Source organism: Syngnathus scovelli, chromosome 14, assembly GCF_024217435.2.
Source record: "Syngnathus scovelli strain Florida chromosome 14, RoL_Ssco_1.2, whole genome shotgun sequence".
Lineage (NCBI taxonomy): Eukaryota > Metazoa > Chordata > Actinopteri > Syngnathiformes > Syngnathidae > Syngnathus > Syngnathus scovelli.
The window spans coordinates 334,838-344,863 of record NC_090860.1 but is presented as its reverse complement, the minus strand read 5'-3'; the positions used below and the strand labels follow the sequence as shown (position 1 = coordinate 344,863).

At 54.5% G+C, this 10,026-nt stretch overlaps 1 long non-coding RNA gene across 1 annotated transcript; it reads left to right on the top strand.

Moving 5' to 3' along the window:
- The first annotated feature begins 252 nt into the window (after positions 1-252).
- LOC125980776 (uncharacterized) lies at positions 253-8,098 on the top strand. Its single transcript, XR_007485737.2, has 5 exons — positions 253-305; positions 6,841-6,870; positions 7,078-7,245; positions 7,333-7,409; positions 7,874-8,098. It is a non-coding gene; the product is annotated as an uncharacterized lncRNA (long non-coding RNA).
- Positions 8,099-10,026: the final 1,928 nt, after the last annotated feature.

Genomic DNA, 10,026 nt, shown 5'->3' with positions numbered 1-10,026 from the left:
AATAGAATATAATACATAGATTAAATTCAATAGCTCTTACTACTTCCCATTAAATAAATTAAATACGTCTTACTTGTTCCCAATCCTTTTCAAAAAAGTTGTTTAAAACGAGGGCCCTTCACTCAACCTTTAACCTCTACCACCGCACGTCACATTGTGTTGTATCTGTGAATGTTGGTTGTGGCCAAATCATAGTTTTCTTTCATTCGTTTAGGTTCCACGGTGTTTGTTGGCTATATGTTTTCCAATGTCAGAAGGATGAAAATACAAAGTACAACGCTTGGACGTGGGCAAAGACGTCACCGGTGAGTCCTTCCTTCCTATTTATTTACCTTCTAGGTGCTAGAGGCTAAGTGTTAGAGGCTAAGTGTTAGAGGCTAAGTGTTAAAGGCAACACAATACGAACGACACAACACAATACGAACAACTCAACACAATACGAACAACACAATATGAACAACACAACACAATACGAACAACACAACACAATACGAACAACACAACACATTACTAACAACACAACACAATACGGACAACACAACGATACTGCACTGAACAACACCATACCGCACTGAACAACATGATACCGCACTGAACAACACGATACCGCACTGAACAACACCATGCCGCACTGAACAACACCATGCCGCACTGAACAACACCATCCCGCAATGAACAACACCATGCCGCACTGAACAACACCATGCCGCACTGAACGACACCATGCTGCACTGAACGACACCATGCCGCACTGAAAAACACCATGCCGCACTGAACGACACCATGCCGCACTGAAAGACACCATCCCGCACTGAACAACACCATGCCGCACTGAAAACACCATCCTTCACTGAACAACACCATCCCGCACTGAACAACATTATGCCGCACTGAACAACATTATGCCGCACTGAACAACATTATGCCGCACTGAACAACACCATGCCGCACTGAACAACACCATGCCGCACTGAACAACATTATGCCACACTGAAAAACACCATGCCGCACTAAACAACACTATCCCGCACTGAACAACACAATGCCGCATTGAACAACACCATGCCCCACTGAACAACACCATCCTGCACTGAACAAAACCATCCCGCACTGAACAACACCATGCCGCACTGAACAACATTATGCCGCACTGAACAACACCATGCCGCACTGAACAACACCATGCCGCACTGAACAACACCATGCCGCACTGAACAACACCATGCCGCACTGAACAACACCATCCCGCACTAAACAACACCATCCCGCACTGAACAACACCATGCCGCACTAAACAACACCATGCCGCACTGAACAACACCATGCCGCACTGAACAACACCATCCCGCACTGAACAACACCATACCGCACTGAACAACACCATTCCGCACTGAACAACACCATGCCGCACTGAAAAACACCATGCCGCACTGAACAACACCATCCCGCACTAAACAACACTATGACGCACTGAACAACACCATGCCCCACTGAACAACACCATGCCGCACTGAACAACACCATGCCGCACTGAACAACACCATGCCGCACTGAACAACACCATGCCGCAATGAACAACACCATGCCGCACTGAACAACACCATGCCGCACTGAACAAAATTATGCCGCACTGAACAACATTATGCCGCACTGAACAACACCATGCCGCACTGAACAACACCATGCCGCACTGAACAACATTATGCTGCACTGAACAACACCATCCTGCACTGAACAACACCATCCCGCACTGAACAACACCATCCCGCACTGAACAACACCATGCCGCACTGAACAACACCATGCCGCACTGAACAACACCATCCTGCACTGAACAACACCATCCCGCACTGAACAACATTATGCCGCACTGAACAACATTATGCCGCACTGAACAACATTATGCCGCACTGAACAACACCATGCCCCACTGAACAACACCATGCCGCACTGAACAACACCATGCCGCACTGAACAACACCATGCCGCACTGAACAACACCATGCCGCACTGAACAACACCATGCCGCAATGAACGACACCATGCCGCACTGAACAACACCATGCCGCACGGAACAAAATTATGCCGCACTGAACAACATTATGCCGCACTGAACAACACCATGCCGCACTGAACAACACCATGCCGCACTGAACAACATTATGCTGCACTGAACGACACCATGCCGCACTGAACAACACCATGCCGCACTGAACGACACCATGCCGCACTGAAAGACACCATCCCGCACTGAACAACACCATGCCGCACTGAACAACACCATCCTGCACTGAACAACACCATCCCGCACTGAACAACATTATGCCGCACTGAACAACATTATGCCGCACTGAACAACATTATGCCGCACTGAACAACACCATGCCGCACTGAACAACACCATGCCGGACTGAACAACATTATGCCGCACTGAAAAACACCATGCCGCACTAAACAACACTATCCCGCACTGAACAACACCATGCCGCATTGAACAACACCATGCCGCACTGAACAACACCATCCTGCACTGAACAAAACCATCCCGCACTGAACAACAACATGCCGCACTGAACAACATTATGCCGCACTGAACAACATTATGCCGCACTGAACAACACCATGCCGCACTGAACAACACCATCCCGCACTAAACAACACCATCCCGCACTGAACAACACCATGCCGCACTAAACAACACCATGCCGCACTGAACAACACCATGCCGCACTGAACAACACCATCCCGCACTGAACAACACCATGCCGCACTGAACAACACCATTCCGCACTGAACAACACCATGCCGCACTGAAAAACACCATGCCGCACTGAACAACACCATCCCGCACTAAACAACACTATGACGCACTGAACAACACCATCCCGCACTGAACAACACCATGCCGCAATGAACAACACCATGCCGCACTGCACAACACCATGCCGCACTGCGCAACACCATCACGCACTGAACAACACCATGCCGCACTGAACAACACCATGGCGCACTGAACAACATTATGCCGCACTGAACAACACCATGCCGCACTGAACAACACCATGCCGCACTGAACAACATTATGCCGCACTGAGCAACATTATGCCGCACTGAACAACACCATCCCGCACTGAACAACACCATGCCGCTTTGAACAACACCATGCCGCACTGAACAACACCATCCTGCACTGAACAACACCATCCTGCACTGAACAACATCATCCCGCACTGAACAACACCATCCTGCACTGAACAACACCATGCCGCACTGAACAACATTATGCCACACTGAACAACACCATGCCACACTGAACAACACCATGCCGCACTGAACAACACCATGCCGCACTGAACGACACCATGCCGCACTGCCGCACTGAACGACACCATGCCGCACTGAAAGACACAATCCCGCACTGAACAACACCATGCCGCACTGAACAACACCATCCTGCACTGAACAACACCATCCCGCACTGAACAACATTATGCCGCACTGAACAACATTATGCCGCACTGAACAACACCATGCCGCACTGAACAACACCATGCCGCACTGAACAACATTATGCCGCACTGAAAAACACCATGCCGCACTAAACAACACTATCCCGCACTGAACAACACCATGCCGCATTGAACAACACCATGCCGCACTGAACAACACCATGCCGCACTGCACAACACCATCCCGCACTGAACAACACCATGCCGCACTGAACAACACCATGCCGCACTGAACAACATTATGCCGCACTGAACAACATTATGCCGCACTGAACAACACCATGCCGCACTGAACAACACCATGCCGCACTGAACAACATTATGCCGCACTGAGCAACATTATGCCGCACTGAACAACACCATCCCGCACTGAACAACACCATGCCGCTTTGAACAACACCATGCTGCACTGAACAACACCATCCTGCACTGAACAACACCATCCTGCACGAACAACATCATCCCGCACTGAACAACATTATGCCGCACTGAACAACACCATGCCGCACTGAACAACACCATGCCGCACTGAACAACATTATGCCGCACTGACCAACACCATGCCGCACTGAACAACATTATGCCGCACTGAGCAACATTATGCCGCACTGAACAACACCATCCCGCACTGAACAACACCATGCCGCATTGAACAACACCATGCCGCACTGAACAACACCATGCCGCACTGAACAACACCATGCCGCACTGAACAACACCATCCCGCGCTAAACAACACCATCCCGCACTGAACAACACCATGCCGCACTGAACAACACCATCCCGCACTGAACAACACCATGCCGCTTTGAACAACACCATGCCGCACTGAACAACACCATCCTGCACTGAACAACATCATCCCGCACTGAACAACACCATCCTGCACTGTACAACACCATGCCGCACTGAACAACACCATCCTGCACTGTACAACACCATGCCGCACTGAACAACATTATGCCACACTGAACAACACCATGCCACACTGAACAACACCATGCCGCACTGAACAACACCATGCCGCACTGAACAACACCATGCCGCACTGAACAACACCATGCCGCACTGAACAACACCATGCCGCACTGAACAACACCATCCCACACTGAACAACACCATGCAGCACTGAACAACACCATGCCGCACTGAACAACACCATGCCGCACTGAACAACACCATGCCGCACTGAACAACACCATGCCGCACTGAACAACACCATCCCGCACTAAACAACACCATGCCGCACTGAACAACACCATCCCGCACTGAACACCACCATGCCGCACTGAACAACACCATGCCGCACTGAACAACACCATGCCGCACTGAACAACACCATGCCGCACTGAACAACACCATGCCGCACTGAACACCACCATGCCGCACTGAACAACACCATGCCCCACTGAACAACACCATGCCGCACTGAACAATACCATGCCGCATTGAACAACACCATCCCGCACTGAACAACACCACGCCGCACTGAACAACACCATGCCGCACTGAACTACACCATGCCGCACTTAACAACACCATGCCGCACTGAACAACACCATCCCGCACTGAACAACACCATGCCGCACTGAACAACACCATCCCGCACTAAACAACACCATCCCGCACTGAACAACACCATGCCGCACTAAACAACACCATGCCGCACTGAACAACACCATGCCGCACTGAACAACACCATCCCGCACTGAACAACACCATGCCGCACTGAACAACACCATTCCACACTGAACAACACCATGCCGCACTGAAAAACACCATGCCGCACTGAACAACACCATCCCGCACTAAACAACACTATGACGCACTGAACAACACCATGCCCCACTGAACAACACCATGCCGCACTGAACAACCCCATGCCGCACTGAACAACACCATGCCGCACTGAACAACACCATGCCGCACTGAACAACACCATGCCGCACTGAACAACACCATGCCGCACTGAACAACACCATCCCGCACTGAACAACACCATGCCGCAATGAACACCATGCCGCACTGCACAACACCATGCCGCACTGCACAACACCATCCCGCACTGAACAACACCATGCCGCACTGAACAACACCATGGCGCACTGAACAACATTATGCCGCACTGAACAACATTATGCCGCACTGAACAACACCATGCCGCACTGAACAACACCATGCCGCACTGAGCAACATTATGCCGCACTGAGCAACATTATGCCGCACTGAACAACACCATCCCGCACTGAACAACACCATGCCGCTTTGAACAACACCATGCCGCACTGAACAACACCATCCTGCACTGAACAACACCATCCTGCACTGAACAACATCATCCCGCACTGAACAACACCATCCTGCACTGAACAACACCATGCCGCACTGAACAACATTATGCCACACTGAACAACACCATGCCACACTGAACAACACCATGCCGCACTGAACAACACCATGCCGCACTGAACGACACGATGCCGCACTGAAAGACACCATCCCGCACTGAACAACACCATGCCGCACTGAACAACACCATCCTGCACAGAACAACACCATCCCGCACTGAACAACATTATGCCGCACTGAACAACATTATGCCGCACTGAACAACACCATGCCGCACTGAACAACACCATGCCGCACTGAACAACATTATGCGGCACTGAAAAACACCATGCCGCACTAAACAACACTATCCCGCACTGAACAACACCATGCCGCATTGAACAACACCATGCCGCACTGAACAACACCATGCCGCACTGAACAACACCATGCCGCACTGAACAACACCATCCCGCACTAAACAACACCATCCCGCACTGAACAACACCATGCCGCACTAAACAACACCATGCCGCACTGAACAACACCATGCCGCACTTAACAACACCATCCTGCACTGAACAACACCATGCCGCACTGAACAACACCATTCCGCACTGAACAACACCATGCCGCACTGAACTACACCATGCCGCACTGAACAACACCATGCCGCACTGAACAACACCATGCCGCACTGAACTACACCATGCCGTACTGAACAACACGACGCCGCACTGAACAACACGACGCCGCACAGAACAACACGACGCCGCATAGAATAACACAATACTGCACAAAACAACACAATACCGCACAAACAGTTTTAGATATTATGTCGCAGTCATGTGACGCGGACATGACGTCAATGGGCGGAACTCACGGCAAAATTATAATCCGTGGGCGTGACTTGCAACAGGAAGTAGGAAAGCGGCAATGCTGGCAAACAAGACACAGCGGTTAGTAACACGACGACTAACAAGACGAATATTTTTGTTTTCAGCTTGCAACTTGACCGTCTAGAGCGTACAAGGTAATTACAACTCATTGTTTTGAAAAATGTGTTTTTTTTGTGTAGCCCTGAAAAGCGAGGGAGTGTGGCGTTTGGGAGGAACGTCGAACTCGGCGTCTGCTTCCAGCCACAGACGCCAAATTTCGACGATTATTTCGACTGGTCAACGGTTGTAAATGATTGCGTTGATTAAAAACTTTAACTCTACTCTTAACTTTGCCGTTTCAGATATGCGGGTATTACACCGCGGAAATGACGTCAATAGGCTGAACTCTCGCCAAAATTCAAATCTGTGGGCGCAATGGCCTTGAGCGAGACAACGGATACAAACACAACGATTATCAACAGAAATATCTTTATTTTCTGCTTGCAAGTGGACCGTCTAGAGCGTACACGGTAAGTACAACTCATTGTGTTCAAAAAGATTTACGTTTGTGAATGTTGGTTGAGGCTAAATGTTAATGTTTAATTTCATTCCTTTAGGTTCCACGGTGTTTGTTGGCTGTATGTTTTCCACTGCAAGAAGAGGCTCGTATCATTGACCAGCAGGAGCTACAATGGTGAGTACCCCTTTCGTCGTCCATTTATGTGAAACACTTCCTATTTCACGTTTACAGTACTCGATTTAACAAATAACCATAAATAAATACAGTGTGGGCAGTCAAGTTAACATATGTGATTATCCTGCCTAATATGTTTATCACAAATATGTCACTAATCACTAAAATGTTTATTTGTTTATCACAACACCTTTTGACCTTCAGCAATCGATTATTTCCCTTCATCTACAGAGACAGAACGATGGTTTCATAAACATCTCATTCATTTCACCAAATAACTTCACGCAGGTGGATAACGGCCGTCTCGGTCACACTATGTTGCGTGATGCAGTTTTGAAGAACTAAATGCATTTATTCAATGAATAAGTCAAGCTAGATCTATGTTTATGATGTTGTAAGTTACGGTACCGATTGAAGTTGAGTCCGAAGCCAGTGGAAAACAGCACTGCGTTTGTGCTCTCCAGGTACAAATGTTGTGATCTCTGACTGACGACCGGGCGAGACTCGAGTAAGAGATGTCCAAACGAGCTCCGGCAGGGCGGGCCAAGGCGGAGTGAACGGGCGCCCTTCAGGCCGCCAATGACGAGCTGAGAGCCAAACTGATGGACGTCCAGTTAGAACTTCAGCAGGAGAAGAACAAGGTGAAAACCTCAACAGACAGACACTGCCTGCCTGCCTGCCTGCCTGCCTGCCTGCCTGCCTGCCTGCCTGCCTGCCTGCCTGCCTGCCTGCCTGCCTGCCTGCCTGCCTGCCTGCCTGCCTGCCTGCCTGCCTGCCTGCCTGCCTGCCTGCCTGCCTGCCTGCCTGCCTGCCTGCCTGCCTGCCTGCCTGCCTGCCTGCCTGCCTGCCTGCCTGCCTGCCTGCCTGCCTGCCTGCCTGCCTGCCTGCCTGCCTGCCTGCCTGCCTGCCTGCCTGCCTGCCTGCCTGCCTGCCTGCCTGCCTGCCTGCCTGCCTGCCTGCCTGCCTGCCTGCCTGCCTGCCTGCCTGCCTGCCTGCCTGCCTGCCTGCCTGCCTGCCTGCCTGCCTGCCTGCCTGCCTGCCTGCCTGCCTGCCTGCCTGCCTGCCTGCCTGCCTGCCTGCCTGCCTGCCTGCCTGCCTGCCTGCCTGCCTGCCTGCCTGCCTGCCTGCCTGCCTGCCTGCCTGCCTGCCTGCCTGCCTGCCTGCCTGCCTGCCTGCCTGCCTGCCTGCCTGCCTGCCTGCCTGCCTGCCTGCCTGCCTGCCTGCCTGCCTGCCTGCCTGCCTGCCTGCCTGCCTGCCTGCCTGCCTGCCTGCCTGCCTGCCTGCCTGCCTGCCTGCCTGCCTGCCTGCCTGCCTGCCTGCCTGCCTGCCTGCCTGCCTGCCTGCCTGCCTGCCTGCCTGCCTGCCTGCCTGCCTGCCTGCCTGCCTGCCTGCCTGCCTGCCTGCCTGCCTGCCTGCCTGCCTGCCTGCCTGCCTGCCTGCCTGCCTGCCTGCCTGCCTGCCTGCCTGCCTGCCTGCCTGCCTGCCTGCCTGCCTGCCTGCCTGCCTGCCTGCCTGCCTGCCTGCCTGCCTGCCTGCCTGCCTGCCTGCCTGCCTGCCTGCCTGCCTGCCTGCCTGCCTGCCTGCCTGCCTGCCTGCCTGCCTGCCTGCCTGCCTGCCTGCCTGCCTGCCTGCCTGCCTGCCTGCCTGCCTGCCTGCCTGCCTGCCTGCCTGCCTGCCTGCCTGCCTGCCTGCCTGCCTGCCTGCCTGCCTGCCTGCCTGCCTGCCTGCCTGCCTGCCTGCCTGCCTGCCTGCCTGCCTGCCTGCCTGCCTGCCTGCCTGCCTGCCTGCCTGCCTGCCTGCCTGCCTGCCTGCCTGCCTGCCTGCCTGCCTGCCTGCCTGCCTGCCTGCCTGCCTGCCTGCCTGCCTGCCTGCCTGCCTGCCTGCCTGCCTGCCTGCCTGCCTGCCTGCCTGCCTGCCTGCCTGCCTGCCTGCCTGCCTGCCTGCCTGCCTGCCTGCCTGCCTGCCTGCCTGCCTGCCTGCCTGCCTGCCTGCCTGCCTGCCTGCCTGCCTGCCTGCCTGCCTGCCTGCCTGCCTGCCTGCCTGCCTGCCTGCCTGCCTGCCTGCCTGCCTGCCTGCCTGCCTGCCTGCCTGCCTGCCTGCCTGCCTGCCTGCCTGCCTGCCTGCCTGCCTGCCTGCCTGCCTGCCTGCCTGCCTGCCTGCCTGCCTGCCTGCCTGCCTGCCTGCCTGCCTGCCTGCCTGCCTGCCTGCCTGCCTGCCTGCCTGCCTGCCTGCCTGCCTGCCTGCCTGCCTGCCTGCCTGCCTGCCTGCCTGCCTGCCTGCCTGCCTGCCTGCCTGCCTGCCTGCCTGCCTGCCTGCCTGCCTGCCTGCCTGCCTGCCTGCCTGCCTGCCTGCCTGCCTGCCTGCCTGCCTGCCTGCCTGCCTGCCTGCCTGCCTGCCTGCCTGCCTGCCTGCCTGCCTGCCTGCCTGCCTGCCTGCCTGCCTGCCTGCCTGCCTGCCTGCCTGCCTGCCTGCCTGCCTGCCTGCCTGCCTGCCTGCCTGCCTGCCTGCCTGCCTGCCTGCCTGCCTGCCTGCCTGCCTGCCTGCCTGCCTGCCTGCCTGCCTGCCTGCCTGCCTGCCTGCCTGCCTGCCTGCCTGCCTGCCTGCCTGCCTGCCTGCC